Source organism: Sorex fumeus, unplaced genomic scaffold (genome assembly GCF_029834395.1).
Source record: "Sorex fumeus unplaced genomic scaffold, SorFum_2.1 ptg000011l, whole genome shotgun sequence".
NCBI lineage: Eukaryota > Metazoa > Chordata > Mammalia > Eulipotyphla > Soricidae > Sorex > Sorex fumeus.
The window spans coordinates 4,377,815-4,395,000 of record NW_026606068.1 but is presented as its reverse complement, the minus strand read 5'-3'; positions in this window follow the sequence as shown (position 1 = coordinate 4,395,000).

Sequence of the window (17,186 nt, the reverse complement as noted above, 5' to 3'; positions counted from 1 at the left end):
GTGTTCTGAGCCTGCTCTGCTGAGCCACCGCACGGGGCTGCTCTTGTCAGGCCCAGCACCCGACGTGGCTCCTTCACCTTCCTGCTGACTGGGCCGGGCAAAGCAGGCTCACCTGAGCTGCGCGGAGCCCAGCCCGGGGGTCCCCTCCCTTCACTCCCCCCAATCATCAGGGGGCTTCATGATCTGGTACGGGGTGTGGTGGGCTGCAGGCTCCGGAAGCAGAGGGAACCCAGGGACCCCCCCGAATGGTGATGTAGAAGCAACCTGTGTCTCTGCCGCTAGTGCTCTCTGCGAGTGGGCCCCCAACCCCCAGGCTCTGGCTCCCCTCCCCGCCTCTCTCCTGCCCTTTGCCTGGTGCTGCCTCCTCCCTCCTCACCCCTGCCCAGAAGCCAGAGTGACCTCACAGGACAAACCGGGGCCAGAGAGAAACGAACGGGCAGAGCTCACGGTCTGCTTGCAGGGGGGCCGCAGCAGAGCCCCCGCTTGGGCCCCAGCACCTCTGAGCCATAATACCCCCCCGAGCACCACTGGGTACCCCCCAAAGCACAGCCACTTCACACGGCAATGGTTTCCATGTCCGTCCAGAGACCCAGCGCCTGGGGCCGGAGCCATAGGGCAGCCCCACTGGGCGTTTGCCTCACACGCGGCTGACCTGGGTTCGATCCCCAGCATCCCATATGGTCCCCTGAGCCCCACCAGGATTTAAAGCTTGAGAGCAGAGCCAGGAGCGAACCCTGAGCATCACAAGGTGTGACCCCCCAAAAGATGCAAAACCCCCACCTTCCTCTCCTGCCCGTGCCCCGGGGGGCTCGGCCTCTCCCTTCTCAGCTTCTGTCGCCCTCAGCCCGGCTCGGTTAGTCTGTCTGGGGGCTGCTCACTCCCACCCTTCCTTCCTCTCCTCTCTCTTCTCATCCTTCAGGTTACCCTGGGCAGGCCCTGGCCCCCTGGAAAGGCGCCCCTGCCCCATCTGCTTCCTGCCTCGTGGCTGCTCTGTGTCCAGCGGCAGTGCCCGAGACCCCCGGCCCCCTCGCCACTCTGCAGTGTGTTCAAATCCTGCTCTCCTGCCAGCCTGCATAGAAGGTGCCTCGGAAAGAGACTTGGGTGCCAGACGCTCCTTTGGGCGCTGCCCGTAGGGCCTGGAGGGTCAAGGCAGGAAGTGGGGTGTGGGCCCCAGACATCTCCCCCCCACCCCCCTCCCCCCAACACAGGCTGAGCACCAGGGGCTCCAGGGTGGCATCTCCGGGTAGGGGAGGGCCGTGGGCAGAACTGAGGGAGGAGGCAGGCGACGATGGGAGTTTCTGGGCAGGTGGGGGCAGTGTCCGAGAGGTGGGGAGCAGTGCCCAGGAGGGGGGGGCAGTGCCCGGGAAGGCCTGGCATCCACCCACCTGGCATGGGCAGGGCATCCAAGCTGTGGGCCAAGGCAGGTTGTTGAGCTGCTCTCTGCAGAGGAGGAAAGAACTTGGGTCAGTTTATTTTCAGGGGTGACATAGCACCCCCCCACCCTCTCGGCCGCCTCCTGTGCCTGCAGACTACAACTGGGAGGGAGGTCACACACAGAGCTCACCCCACCCACAGAGGCACCACAGGCGGCTTCGCCTCACCCCTACCTCACTGGGGCCCTCTTGGGCCCAGCTCTGTGGGTCCCCGCACCCAGCCTGCCCTACCCCTCAGCACTGGCCACATTTCCTGTGCCCCCCGGACCCTGGCAGTCAGCCCTTCCTGGGCACGAGCACTGCCCCAGATTGCGTGGGGGGCAGGGGGAGGCCCAGAGCCCCAGAGGATGCTGAAAGGCCACACAGGGAGCTGAGACCCCCCCAGCCCCTACTCCTGAAGCAGAGGGCGGGGACAGAGGGGGGCAGAAGGGCCCTGCAGGGCGTGAGATTTCACGGGAACACGGGGCGGGGCGTCACCCCAGGAGTGAGGAGCAGAAGTGTGATGATTTTCCCACACTCCCCCCTGCAGGCGCTGGGCCACAGCCGGAGGGGCGCCCACCTCCACCCCGCCCCAAAGCCTCTGAGGACAGGGCGGCCCAGAGCAGGCCTCAGGGGGCAGCTGGTGGCCGGGTCAGGGCCACAGAGACAGGCCCGGGACGAGGAGGCTCAGAGCTGTGTAATGAGGGGCTGCGGCTGCTGGAAAGTTCCAGAAACTGCCCCAGCCCTTAGCCACATGTCCAGGAGCAGGACGGCAGGACGGCAGGGTGGGGCAGGCAGGCCCTGGGGAGGTCGGTGTTGGGTGGGGGCTGGTGGGAAGGGGCAGAGGGGGGTGCTGAGGGGTGGGGCAGGCTGGGGTGCGGGGATCCACAGCCGGGCCTGGGAGGGCCCCAGCGAGGTAGGGCTGAGGCAGGGAGGGAACTGCCCTGCCCTCCTCACCCACACTGCTATCTCCACTCTGGCCCCTAGGGGGCGCACCACGCCACCCTGGACCCGGCCAGGACCCCTGGAAACGTCAAACAAACATACACTGCCCTCCCGTCGTTCATCCATTTGCTGGAGCGGGCCCAGTAACGTCTCCATTGTGAGACTTCTTGTTCCTGTGTTTGGCATATTGAATATGCCACGGGTAGCTTGCCAGGCTCTCCGAGAGGGGCCTGGAAACATCACTTTTTCTTTTGATTTTTTAAAATTTTTTTAAATTTATTTTTCTTTTTTTATTAGTGAAACACCATGAGGTACAGTTATAGACTTACAAATTTTGTGCTTGGGTTTCAGTTATACAATGAACAAGTACCCATCCCTCCACCAGTGCATCCACCACCACGGGTCCCAGAATCCCTCCCACCCCCCATCCCCTCCATCCCGCCCTGCCTCTGTGGCAGGGCATTCCCCCTTGTTCTCTCTCTCTTCTTTTGGGTCCTGTGTTTTGCAAGAGAGGCATTGAGTGGCAGTCTTGTTTGGTCTATAGACTACTTTTAGCATGCTTCTCCCACCCTGGGAGGGTCTTCCCAACACCCTTTATTTGGTGCTCTCTTCTCTATCTGAGCTTCCTTTTCCCCTAGCACATGTGGCTGGCCTCCAAGTCATGGAGCAAAATTCCTGGTACTAATCTCAGCCATTCCTGGGTGTTAGTCTCCCATTTTGTTGCTTTATGTTCCTCAGATGAATGCAATCTTTCTGTGTCTATCCCGCTCTTTCTGACTCATTTCGCTTAACATGATACTTTCCATGTTGTGCCACTTGTATGTAAATTTCATGACTTCATCTTTTCTAACAGCTGCATAGTACTCCATTGTCTAAATGTACCAAAGCTTCTTTAACCAGTCATCTGTTCTCGGGCATTCAGGTTTCTTCCAGTTTCTGGCTATTGTAAAGAGTGCTGCAATGAACAAACAAGTGCAGATGTCACTTCGACTACACATTTTTGCCTCTCTGGGATATATTCCCAGGAGTACTATAGCTGGGTCGAATGGGAGATCAAATTCTAATTTTTTGAGAGTCGTCCATACTGTCTTCCAAAAGGGCCGAACCAGTCGGCATTCCCACCAGCAGTGAAGGAGGGTCCCTTTCTCGCCACATCCGCGCCAGCATCGGTTGCTTTTGTTCTTGTGGATGGACATCGCTTTTTCTTAATTTTGTTACTGAAACAACTGGGAGTCAGCAAGGGCGGAGTAAGTTAGATGAGAAGAGACTCAGCTAGACTCCCGCATCTGGGGGGCGAGAACAAGGGGGTGGGCTGGACACGGGGTGGAGGCCATGGGCGGGGCCATGAGACTGGACACCGGGTGGGGACCATGGGGCGGACGGGCTGTTTTACAGAGTGGCAGGTGACCGGCTGCTCTGACAAGGTGAGACCCTTTGAAACAAAGCAGCTGGAAATGAGAGGGGCGCCCGGCCGGCCGTGTGGGAAAGGGACGCGTAGGAGTGTGTGGAGGGGGTGGAGGGACAGTGTGCCGGACCATGCAGGGGCAGGAGCATGGGGGGAGTGGGGTGCAGCAGATGCAAAGGTCCTGAGGCAGGATGGGCTTAGTGAGTTGGAGGCATGCATGGCCAGTGGGGGAGAATGCAGGTGTGCGGGGAGGGGTGAGGGAGGTGGGGAGAGTCGGGGGCATGGAGGGAGGGCGGGGGTTCAGGGGAGGTGGGGAGCGTGGTCAGGGCGGAAGAAGCGTGGGGAGGAAACGGCATACCGTAGGGGGCTCGTTGATTATCGATCATCGAGGGAGCTTGAACGTGGAGTTCTGAGAGTCAGCCTGCCTCAGGGGCCGCTCTGCCTCCGTGCTCCAGGGAGGACTGAATTCCCGGCTTCTCCCTGTCAAGGCCACGGGGACCCACCAGCGGGAGCCCCTCCTCTGCTCCCCCGCTCTGGTCCACGGGGGAGGGCGGGGGGGTCGGTGCTGTTAGTTTTGGGGGCCACGCCTGGTGTTCCTTGGGCTGACTCCTGCTCAGTGGGCGGGACCCGGCTGGCCATCTGCGTGCCCGGCCAGGCCCCAGGCCCTGAGGCACACACACGTGCTGGGGGCGGCAGAGCCTCTGCATCGCCCCGACTGCCAGCTGCCCCTTCGTTTTGTCCAAGTGGGAATCTCTGTGCCTGGCCTTGCCGTGACCCCGACAGACACACTTACACAAACAAAATCAGAAAGGAAAGCAGGTTTGACCTCACACGAAGCACAGAGCCAGGGGTTCCTGAGTCCGAGAGACTTGGAACCCCGGCCCTGCTTTCAGCTGCATCATATACTGTTTTATTTTCCTTTTTTGGGCAATGCTCAGGGGTTACTCCTGGCTTTGCACTCAGGAATCACTCCTGGCCGTGCTCAGGGGACCCTGTGGAGTGCCGGGGATCGACCCTGGGTCGAACGTGTACAGGGCAAAGGCCCTCCCCGCTATCTGATCGCTCTGGTCCCTACATTTTATACTGTTACAGATGCACAGCACAAGAGTCACCTGGCGGCTTTTCACAATTGGCACATTCTTAATAAGGCGAAGCAGGTGGACAGAAGCCAAGGGAGCGGTCAAGACATCCCGTTTCCAAGGCTAGGCACGCTTTGACCCGTACCCGGTGACTACGTTCTTTGACTTTTTGCCATCAATGCTGGGCGGTCAGAATGACGTCAGCCCTCCTGGCTACGCGCTGCCTATTTTCACGGGGAGGGGTGCTTTCCTGTCCCAATTTCATCCTTAGGATCTAACAGAAATGGGGTGCTGGAACATTCTGTGCTGGTTAGAGGTCAGATACACCAGATGGTGTGGAAAAAGGGCCTGTCATTGAGCACTGAGATTTATGAGTCTCTTGGTCAGTGCCCAGGGCCCTAGTCAAAGGCATTGTCAGATTATCAGAGCAGAGAAGGCCACACAGAGGACCACTGCGACCCATCCCAGGGGGCCAGCGGCTGTGGCAGACATCACAAATCGATCCCAGAGCTCAGACATCACAAATCGATCCCAGAGCTCTCCACTGTGTCCTGGAGGGCCACGTGGGGTGGCTCCTACGAGGACGACAATTTGTTATTTGTTTGGTTTTGAGGTCAGACCTGGCGGTGCCCAGGGCTTACGCCTGAGTCTGCTCCCAGGGGTCCTCCTGGCAGGGCTCTGGGGACCACGTGTGCTGGGGATGGAACCCGGGTCGGCCACGTGCAAGGCCGGCGCACTAGCCTGGGGCTCCTGTCCTGCTCGGCATTTCTGAGGCAGGGCAGGCTGACTGGGGGCTCAGTCCTTGTACCCGGATTTATAAGGCGACACAGTTCCGGAAACGAGCTGTCCCAGCTCCCCGGCCTTGCGGAGTCACACGGCTCAGGGGGTTGTTGCCTGACAAGGGCACCCACTGATTAATGAGTTGGAAGGAAAGCCCCACCTGGAGTGTCCTGGACACAGGTTGTCAGTCAGGTATGGGCCAGGGAACGAACAGTAACCAGAGGGAAGGGACCACCAGAGGCGTGAGCGGGAGGAAGGGGGGTGCGGAGGTGCAGGGGGCCCCGGTAACCACTCTCCGGCCCGCGGAGGTGGCCCGAGGATTGATCCGATGGTGCAAGGAGGGACCAACCGAATGAACACGAGACACAAGAGACAGAGTACAGTTTAGAAACAGAGAGAAAAAGGGACAGGCTTTATTGAGGGATACAGGCTGTTTATATAGGGTCCGGGCAGCTCAGTCAGGAGCAGAGGCAATATAACCATATATGGTAAGGTCAGCAACAAGAGCTTTACCTAACATTCAAGGTAGACATTTGCACATCAAAGGGTCTTGTGGCAGTAGGTGCATCCTGAGCTTTACATTTGTATATCAAAGGGTCTTAGGGAGTAGATGCATCCTGGAGGTTACTATAGATAAGGCCAGATAAGCTGTCAGCCTGATGTGTGGCTATAGATCAGGTATCTGCTGAGATCAGGAAGTCCTGGGAGACTGTCACCAATGTCTGTCCCAAGCAGTTCCTAACATGTTAACCATGGCCAGGGTCTATGAGAGGGCTCTGGGCTTCCCACACGGAGGAGAGCACTTTTTTTTTCGGGTCATACCTAACGATGCCCAGGGGTTACTCCTGGCTCATGCACTCAGGAATTACTCCTGGCAGTGCTCAGGGGACCATATGGGATGATGGGGATTGAACCTGGGTCAGCTGCGTGCAAGGCAAATGCCCTCCCGGTGGTCCTATCGGGGCGGAGCACTTTGGCTTGTAACCAGCCTTGGACTGCTGCAGGTGCTCCCACCCCTAGCCAGTCATGTGGATTCATCTCCCAGCTCCTGTGGGCATTGGACATCTGCTTGCCGGACACCCCTGGGGCCAGAACCCTGGACTCTGGGTCTGTCTGGAGCCCCAGCAAGGCAGAAGAGTGGAGTAGACACGTGCTCGACCCTGGCCTCAGTTTCCCCCTACATCATGGACTTCCTGTTTGCCCGAGGAGGGCCTGGGGAGCCCCCAGCCTCTCTCCACTGTGTGTCGATCTGCAAAGGAGCTTTGGCCCCTGCTGGCCCTGGTGCCTGACCTCTCTGAGCTCCAGTGGGAGGGGCGTGTTCATCTTCTAGGGATCATTAACCCTTAACAGCATCTCCTGAGAGCTGGGGGTGGGCTGGAAGTGGGGGGGGGGTGCTGACCGCTAGTGAGCTGAGTCTCCTCACGGGCGTCTCTCCCAGGCCAGTGGATGCTGGTGCTGACTCTCCCTTTCTGCCCCCCGTGTCAGCCAGGTGCCTCCTTCCAGGCTGTCCTCTGGGGCCCTGGGCTGTGGGCAGTGGCAGGGAGGCCTGGCGGTGTTCCCCACCTTCCTGGGAAGGGGATCCCTGCTTCCCCGCTGTCTCAGGGACAAGCCGCCACCCCCCAGGAAGGCTGGTGCTCAGAAGGGCTGGGAGAGGGTTTCATCCTGCCACCTGCCGCCAATGGCAGGGCCCCAGAGGCATCCGGCAAAGCGGGCCTGGCACCTGGGGTTCAGAGGGCCTGGCTGGCAGGTCCGGTCCGCGGCAGGTGAAGGCAACGGAGCTGGGCCCAGTGGCCATCACAGCTGGTCCTGGGGTTCGCGTCTCTGTCTTGTTTGATTTTGGGCCCGCCGTGGTGGTACTCGGGGTTTACTCCTGGCTCTGTTCTTGGGTTACTCCAAGCTCGAGCTCAAATTTGGAGTGCTGGGCTGCCCAGGCCAGCTGTCTTTGCCCGCTGTTCTCTCTGTCCAGCCCCTAGAAGGCACAGAGCTGTCTGGCTGCCCTGCTTCACTGTGAGAGCCACAGTGCCACTGCGGGGTGATACGGAACCCCCCCCCCCAATTCCGGCCTTTGGGGAAGTCACACTTGCAGTTAGATGGAGAGGTCCAACGTGGTCACATCTGTGCCCAGGACCTCCGCACAGGCCAGCTGCTGGGCCCGTGGGGGCGAATAGTCCAGTTGCTGGACTCCTGGGGGCGAATGGTACAATTGCTGGGCCCAGGGGCCTCGAGAGCCTCCGATGCCAGTTCAGTCCCGGGGCTGCTGCCAAGTGCACCTTGAAAAGCTTTTTGGTTCTCAGGGCTTGGGGCTGTGGGAATCAGCGGGGCCTGTCCACTAGCCGAGCCTGGGCAGGCACCAGGCCAAGCACTTTCCCTGGATTAATAGAATAACCCCTCCCAACAGCGCTAGGAGGCAGCTTCTAAGTTCCTAGCTTTATTGAAAAATAAAAAGGGGTCTGGGCACAGAGAGGTCAAGTAAGTGGCCAAAGGACACCCAGCTTGTGAGTGGCAGACTTGCCTGGGGCTGGGGTCCGGGCAACTCCTGGTGGTGGATGCTGGAGCCGGAGGGGGCAGGGGAGACCTGGTTGCCCCAAAGGGGGTCAACGCCAGGACCCGCCCCTGCCGCGCTGGGCCAGTCTGCGGTAGCCAGACTGTGGAGACGGGAAGGTGCCAGCAGGGACCGGGAGGGGGAGGGGAGCAGTGGACATGGGCGGGGGGGGGGGGGGCAGAAAACTGAGGCTGAGTGGGCTGAGGGCCGGCCAGTGGTGACCGGCCAGTGGTGACCGGCTGCTACTGTCTGCTTATCTGCCTCTCTCCTCTTAACATCCGGGGACCCTGGGCTCAACACGGAGGGAAGAAAGTCTCCCCCCTCCCCCCCAGCTTACTCGGGCTGGGGGCCTTTCTGTTAGGAGAGGAGCTCTCTTCCCCTCTTTTCTTCCTCTCTTTTTTTGTCTCTTCCTCTCCCTTTCTTTCTCTTTTCCCTCCCCTCCCCTCCCTTCCCCTCCCCCCGCCCTCCCTCCCTAGGTCTGTTTGGGGCCCCCCCTTGCTGGTGTTGGTGGCTAGACAGAGGGGCGGCAGGAGGCGCCTGGCCGTGCAGGGCTGGGTGCTGCTGTTCCATGCGCTCCTGCTCCGGGGCGGGAGGTCAGATCTCCCAGCTCCTGCTCTAAAGAGATGGTGCTCGATGCTCAGTGCTCAATGACCAGGCTGGGGAGACAGCACAGGGGGATGCAGACGACCGACCCGGGGCCCCACCTGCTCCCCTCAGCATTGCCAGGAGTGATCCCTCAGCATCCCTAAAGCCAAGAAAGGGAGTGAGGAAACTCCGGGATGGGGGGGGGCGGGGTCCCCCCAGCTCCCCCAGCGGGCCTGGCTCTCCCCGCCCGCCCCAGGGCTGAACTCCAGCCGGAGAGCCTCAGCCCAGCCTCGGCGGAGCCTCAGAGCACGCAGAGCCGCTGACAGATGAAGTCTTTATTATGATGGTTTTATTTGGGGGCGTGTGCTGGGGCCCGGGCAGCCGCTGGAATGGTCGCCCCCCCCTCACCTCCCGCTCATGAATATTCCAGGCGGGGCCCCCTCGCACTTTGCAGTCCTGAATTATTTATGCGGGAAATAAAGAAAGCTTCATGAATAATGAAGAATCCTGCCCGCTCATCTGCATCCCGTGCTCCCACCCGCCCAGGTGAGGAGGACTCAGCTCTCACGTGGGGGAGCAGCTGAGAGCAGCGTGCGTGGTGTGTGTGTGTGTGTGTGTGTGTGTGTGTGTGTGTGTGTGTGTGTGTGTGTGTGTGATGGGTCTACGGACAGGGGCGTACCCCGGAAGGCCTCTGCACTCACAGCTGGATCATGGGGCTGTCACCCCCCAGCTGCCACCGGAAGGAGGACTGACAGGGAGGAAACCTCGGTGATATCCAACAGGATCGGGGACCGCCGACAGACTCGGGTGAAATTCAGCTGCAGCCACACTCGTGTCTGAGCGAGGGGACGATGGCATAGTGGATTTTCCTCCCCCAACCCCGTCCTTTTAGAGTTCAAGAAATTCTGGGATGTACCTGTGTCAACTCTTGGCGTGCCAGATGCTGTTTATAAGCCTTGGGAGAGGGCGTGCGGGTGGGGGGGCGGTGGGTGGGAGGTGGGGGTTCCCAGCTGCATGGGGAGGCCAGGAAGCCTGCCCGCCCGCCCTCCCTGCCCTCCTTCCCTTCGACGGCATCTTGCAGGCTGCGTCTCCAGCCTCCCGGCCCCCTTGTGAAGCGGCGTGAGGGAGCAGACGCTTTGCAGAGACTGGGCGAGCCTTATGTGGTCTGCAAGCTGGCGCGGAGGAGGGCCTGCCACGGGTACCCCCTTCTCGGCTGTGCAGCTCAGGCTCTGTCTGTGGTCAGCCTCGCCGCCCTGTCCAGAAGGGAGGTCATTCTCTCCTTGCCCATGCCGTGGGGGCAGTGCACATGTGCTGTCAACCTGGCCACTGAATTTTAAAAAGCTCAGCTGGGAAGCTCCCCTGGTCCCCAACGAAACAGAATTACTAGAGGGACTTTCAAAAAAATTGCTTCTAGGGGCTGGAGCGACAGTCTGGCAGGTAGGGCGTTTGCTTTGCACATGGCTGACCCGGGTTCGATTCCCAGCATCCCATATTTTCCCCTGAGCCCCACCAGGAGTGATTCCCGAGTGTAGAGCCAGGAGTAACCCCTGAGCATCGCCAGGTATGACTCAAAAAGCAAATAAAAATTGCTTCTACAGGGCTGGAGCGATAGCACAGCGGGTAGGGCATTTGCCTTGCACGCGGCCGACCTGTGTTCGCTTCCCAGCATCCCATGTGGTCCCCTGAGCACTTCCAGGGGGTAATTCCTGAGTGCAGAGCCAGGAGTGACCCCTGTGCATTGCCAGGTGTGACCCAAAAAGCAAAAAAAAATTGCTTCTAGGTCAGGAGAGGGAGTCCAGTGATGAAGGTGCTCACCTCGCTTGCAGTGGGTCCTAGCTCAATCCCCGGCACCCCAGAGGGTCCCCTGAGCCCCGCCAGGAGTGATCCCTGAGCACAGAGCCAGGAGGAAGCCCTGAGCACAGCCAGATGTGGCCCCAAACTGAAGAAGTCCTACAGATGACGGCAGAGACCAGCGACCGCATGGGTAGTGGGGAGCCCCTGAGTGAGTGTGGGGTGGGGGTCGCCTCCTCTCATGTGGGCACCACTTCAGAATGAAGCAAATGCTGGGGAAGGGGTCACGGGTGGGACGACCCTCCGTCTTGTTTCTTATACCTTTGGCTGCTTCCATCATGGGGTCGAAATTAAAAGCAATTGGGTGGGGGGTGCACTGTGAGTGTGTGTGTGTGCTGTGTGAGAGTATGCCTGTATGTGTGTATGCCTGTATGAGAGTGTGAACTGTGAGTGTGTGTGTGTACTGTGTGAGAGTGTGTGTGCTGTGAGTGTGAAAGTGTGTGTGTGCTGTGAGTATGAGTGTGTGCTGTGTGAGTGTGAGAGTGTGTGTGCTGTGTGTGTGAGTGTGGGTGATTGTGTGTGTGTGCCAGTGTGAGTGTATAACTGTGTTGTGAGAGCGTGCCAGTGTGTGTGTGTGTGTTGTGTGTATTGGTGCTGTGTATGAGTGTGTGGTGTACTTTGTGCGAGAGTGTGTGAGTCTATGCTGTGTGCTGTGTGTGTGAGTTTATGGCGTGTGCTATGTGTGTGTGTGTGTGAGTGAGTGCATGGCACGTGCTGTGTGTGTGTGTTGTGTGTGTATGTGAGTTCAGGGTGTGTGTGTAAGTATGTGAGTGTATGTTGTGTGAGTGAGTGCATGGCGTGTGCTGTGTGTGAGTGTGAGTGTGGCCGTTCTGTTCAGTGTCAGTGTGAGTGTATAACTGTGTTGTGAGAGCATGCCAGTGTGTGTGTGTTGTGTGTATGTGTGTTGTGTGTATTGGTGCTGTGCATGAGTGTGTGGTATATGTTGTGTGAGAGTGTGTGAGTGTATGCTGTGTGCTGTGTGTGTGTGAGTTTATGGCGTGTGCTATGTGTGTGTGTGAGTGAGTGCATGGCACGTGCTGTGTGTGAGTGTGTTGTGTGTGTATGTGAGTTCAGGGTGTGTGTGTATATATGTGAGTGTATGTTGTGTGAGTGAGTGCATGGCGTGTGCTGTGTGTGTGAGTGTGTGAGTGCATGAGTGTGCTGTGCGTGAGTGTGAGTGCGGCCGTTCTGTTCAGTGCTCGCAGTGCCGGCGGCCAGCCGCAACCCCTGGGACGCAGACTCAGATCTGCCGCCGCCTGGCCCCAGGCTCTGTTCCGTATCAAAGCAAAGACAGCTTTGGGGGGGGGCTAATGAGGGGGAATCGCCCGTCGCCCACCCGCCCTCCGGCTCTGCTCGCTGCACTGCCCGCCCCTCGTTCCCACGGGAAGGGCCGGAGCCCCCTCGGCTTCCAGCCGGGCTGGAATATTAAGTGCCCACCATAAGGGTCAGCAGCTGGTGTGAGGTGCTAAGAGGAGTGATGTGTGACCCCACGACCCAGCCCACTCCTCAAGAGGAAGCAGATAAATGACCATCGTGCGTTTATGCTACAGAGGCCCGGGATAAGGGGGACGAGTCTCGGCTCACGCAGCTCACAACGGATTATTCATTGAGGGAAGAGGTGGGGGCCTGGGAGAGCCAGTTGCCGGGCAGTGTCTGGGGCCCAGGGATCCGACACTGTGTGTAGGTTTGGGGGGCGGAGGGAGGAGCAAGGGGAGGACTCAGTGGGACCCACTTACCTGCTTCTGGGCATCTCACCGCTTGTTCCTATGCCTCCCTCTTCCCTCCCCCTCTCCTCCCTCCTTGCTGCTGCCCTTCCTCCTCCTCTCCCTCCTCTCTCTGCTCCTCCCTCTCTCCCTCCTCCCCCTTCCTCCTCTCCCTCCTCTCTCTGTTCCTCCCTCTCTCCCTCCTCCCCCTTCCTCCTCTCTCTCCTCTCTCTGCTCCTCCCTCTCTCCCTCCTCCCCCTTCCTCCTCTCCCTCCTCTCTCTGCTCCTCCCTCTCTCCCTCCTCCCCCTTCCTCCTCTCCCTCCTCTCTCTGCTCCTCCCTCTCTCCCTCCTCCCCCTTCCTCCTCTCCCTCCTCTCTCTGCTCCTCCCTCTCTCCCTCCTCCCCTTCCTCCTCTCCCTCCTCTCTCTGTTCCTCCCTCTCTCCCTCTTCCCCCTTCCTTCTCTCGCTCCTCCCTCCTGCTCCTCCCTCTCTCCTTCTCTCTCTCCTTCCTCCCTCCTGGCTCTCTCTCCCTCCTCCTCCTCTCTTCCCGTCCTGTTTCTCTGGGGACAGGCTGGGACCACAGGCTGGTTCCTCACGGGTAGCCTGCCATCCCGGGTGGCCCAGCCGCTTGCTTCCTGCCATCTTCCATCAGGAGCAGCCACCCTTGTCCCTTCAGCAGCGCCAAGCTCCTGCCATGGGCCAGAGTATACCCAGCGCCCCACCCCGCCGAGCCGGAGAGGACAGAACATGTGGGAGGCACCTGCCATCATGGTGGCCGGGCAGGGACGTCCTTTCTCCCAGGAGCTCACAGTCCACCTGAAGGTGTCCTCAGCCCTTCCCACCTGCGACCCCTTTTCACCTGAAAAATTCCTGTGCCAGCCACAAAAAAAAAAATACAGTGCATATGGGTATCATCAGAATAGGCTTCTAAATCCAACACTCATCGGTGATGAGCCATAAATTTTAAAGTTATTTTGTTTCTTTCTGGGTCACACTCAGCGGGACTCAGGGGTTACTCCTGGCTCTGTGCTCAGGAATCACTCCTAGCGGTGCTCGGGGGACCCTATGGGATGCTGGGGGTTGAACCCGGGGTCTGCTGCGTGCAAGGCAAACGCCCTACTTGCTGTGCTAGCACTCAAAAATTCATTTTAAAGGGATTTTGGAAAACATTCTGCAACTTGGGGCCAGAGAGAGCGCGAGGAGAGAACAGACGGAGCGAGAGGGAGAGGGAGAGAGAGAAGAGAGAGAGTAGCCCAAGTTCAGGGTTCAAGCACAGGCTTTGCCTGCATCAGAGCCCAGCTCGACCCCAGCTCTCCATGGGCCCTGAGCACCACCGGATGCAGCCTGGGGCCCCACAGTACTACCTAGGGTGGCCCGAGGCACTGCAGGGGACCCCCGAAGCACCATGCCCTGGGGGCCTCGCATCAAACTACCAGCCCAGTGGGCCGAGAATCGCCTGGAGGGGTGCCAGGTCCTCCTGCACACATTTGGGACCCTCCCCTTCACCCTTGCTGCATGACCACAAGTGGGGTGACCACCCAGTCTGAGAAGCAGAACCCTGGGGCCTGAAGCTGAAGTGGGGTTCGGTCTACATCCTCTGAACCCCCGGTTCTTCCTCCTTCCTTTGACCCTAGGGTGGGGGAGGCGGGTGGGATAGTGACTCCCCCCGCCCTTCCCGGACCCCTATGGTCTGGGCAGCGGCACGAGGCCAGGGCTCTGCATTCAGAGCCAGGCCACGTGGGATTGACCGCCGTGGCCGAGTTTTGCTTGAGCAGAAGCAGGTTCTTGGACCCAGGCACTGTTCTCGGCGGGGAGAAGCTCACAGAGCTGACTCCCAGCCGGCGAGTCCCAGCCTGGTCCCCACCCCCACCCGGTACCACCGCCTTACCTGGTGGGTCCAACTTCTGGGGAGCTCACCTGGGGGCTACAGCGTGACCTGGGCGTGCTGGGGGTTGGGGGCTGGCCACGGCATCCTGGTGGGAGGGGTTTCTGGCCGCAGAAAGACGGGCCGCCTGGGGTCTGCACCCCACGCAGAGACACACTCTGGGCTGACAAGAGCGAGTGGCAGACAGAGAGGGCCCATCCTCGGGGCCTTGAGTTTGGCAGGGGGACGCGGTCAGCTCCATGGCGGGCCCACTGGTTGGCCAGCTGCCCGTGGAGCCCAGCCGCCGTTCGGGATGTGCGTCCCTGAACTTGGTTGTGCTTCAACAGCTGTCCTGCCTTGGGGGCCCTCTTGGGCCATCTGTCCCCAGGTCCCCTGAACTGGCCGGTGAGGTGAGCCGAGAGCGGAGAGGCCGGCCAGAGGTGTTCACAGCTCTGGAGCGTGATTGCTCTGCTCTCCTGTGCCCCCTTCAGGTCCCAGAAGGAGCGACTGATCCTGGGCCTTAGCCTTGCACGCAGCTGACCAGGGTTCCATCCCTGGCATCCCCAATGGTCTCCCCCCGCCCCCATGCTCACCTGGAGTGATCGGGGGCAGAAATAAGTCCCAAGCACATCCCCCAAACCCATAAAACATTGCTCCTTCAAGTACCAGCACCCCAAACTTCCCGCGAGGTTTGCTCCCGAGAGCCCCAGTGAAGACCCAACCCCCGCTTCCCTCTGTGTGCGACATTCGCTCCTCTCCTGGGGTCCTTTCCTGTCCTGTGGGCCTCGTGGGACCGCCAGTGTGTGCCTCAGCTGGCACCTGGTGTGCCCGGTCACCTCTGTAGGACTCTGTGTCATTGGCGTCTTGTCCTGTGAGTCCAGCCACCCCTGAGTCATCATCGGCGTGTTTTCGAGTGTGGAGCATTAGGAAACAGTCTACGGTACGTGGACCCACAGACCAGGCATCGGGGTCCCTGCGGATCTGACCCTCTGACCACTGGCTCTCATCCTCTCTTACGCTGGGCCAGGCAGTGAGTGGACCATGGGCCGGGCACATGAGGGTTCTCCATGCAACCACACCCTGCAAATGGAACAGAAGTGAAATCTGCTCCCCCTGTTGATGGCTGGAACCCGGGGCCGCCCAGGGGAAGCAGAGCTGTCAGCCTGGCGCTAGGGTGGCAGGCATGGGGGCCCCGGGGTGCGTGGGTCTCAGAGCCTCCTCTCCCCTGACTCACTGTCATGTCCCTGCAAAAACCGTGCCCCCTTTCCCGCCCATTTGGCAAAGCCATCTCCAGCCAGCCATGCTGGTCTCTGCCACCAAAACCATCCTGCTGGCTGGGATTTCTTTTTGAGCTTTAGGGCCAGACTCGGCAGTGCTCAGGGTTTGCTCTGGGTCTGCACTCAGGGTCACTCCTGGCGGGCTCGGGGGACCATTGGGAAGCCGGGGATCGAAACTGGGTTGTCCGTGTGCAAGACCAGTGCCCTCCCTGATGTCCTATCACTCCAGTCTCTTATTTTATTATTTTGCTTCGTTTGGGGCTACGCCCGGCGGTGCTCAGAGACTGCTTCCGGCTCAGTGTTGGGGGAACCATGCGGTGTCGGGGTGAAGACGGGACTTCCAGCATGCAAGATGCTTGCTCAGTCCCCCGAGCTCTCTCCCGGCCCCAGTGTGAGTTTAGACAGTGATGCATCAGGGCGTGAGGAGGGTCCTTGGTCTTTACCTCCAGACATGCCCCTTCCAGGTCTCCTGGTACACTGTGGGCCGTGAGGGACATGGCTCACGGCCTGGCAAGGAACAGGTGTTGAGGAACAAGCAGAAAATGAACCAGGTGGGAGAAACAGTGAGGGGCTGGCCCGAGACCAGTGGACATCAGGTGGGCTGGCCCTGAGGCTGGTGGACATCAGGTGGGCTAGCCTAAGGCCAGTGGACATTGGTGGGCTGGGTCCGAGGTTAGTGGACATCAGGTAGGCTGGCCCCAAGGCTGGTGGACATCAGGTGGACTGGCCTGAGGCCAGTGGACATCAGATGGGCTGGCCCTGAGGCTGGTGGACGTCACGTGGGCTAGGCTAAGGCTGGGTCAGTGGACATCAGGTAGGCTGGCCCCAAGGCTGGTGGACATCAGGTGGGCTGGGCCTGAGGCCAGTGGATATCAGGTAGGCTGGGCCCGAGGCCAGTGGACATCAGGTAGACTGGTCCCAAGGCTGGTGGACATCAGGTGGGTTGGGCCCGAGGCCAGTGGACATCAGGTAGGCTGTCCCCAAGGCTGGTGGACATCAGATGGGCTGGCCCCGAGGCTGGTGGACATCAGGTAGGCTGGCCCCAAGGCTGATAGACATCAGGTGGGCTGGCCCCGAGGCTGATGGACATCAGGTGGGCTGGCCTGAGGCTGGTGGACGTCAGGTGGGCTGGGCCCGAGGCCAGTGGACATCAGGTAGGCTGGCCCCAAGGCTGATGGACATCACGTGGGCTGGCCTGAGGCTGGTGGACGTCAGGTGGGCTGGGCCCGAGGCCAGTGGACATCACTGTCAGGTGGGTTGGCCCGTAGCTTCATTTTATTTCCCCCGGAGCCACCGCTTTTCCAGAACCATCTTTTATTCTCGCACCCTGAGTACTCTCACTGTTGCCCATCTCCTGTCCTGGCAGTCCGGGAGCTTGGAGTTGGACGGGAGTCCCTGGCCTCTGTGGACCATGGTGGGCCCTTGCCCAGCCCAGGGAGGTTCGAGGTTCCCTTGGCCGCGGCTGCTCAGGCTCTGCCTGGCCCCCGGCTTGGCCCTTACCCCTGCGGCCCCGTCAGCTGCTCTAGCGCCAGGTGGGCTTTGCCTCCATGGACTCGTCCCCTCCCTGCCCGGGCTGCTCTCAGGCTCCCTCCGGGCTGGTGGCTGCTGAGCGGCTTCCGGAGCCTCCTGGAACCCTGGTGGTTGGGAAGAGCTCGGCAAGGTGTCTCCGGGGGCCCTGGAAGTGTCCACTGGTGCCCTGGTCTCAGGGGGGTGGACAGTGCTTTCGATCACAGCTCCCAAGTG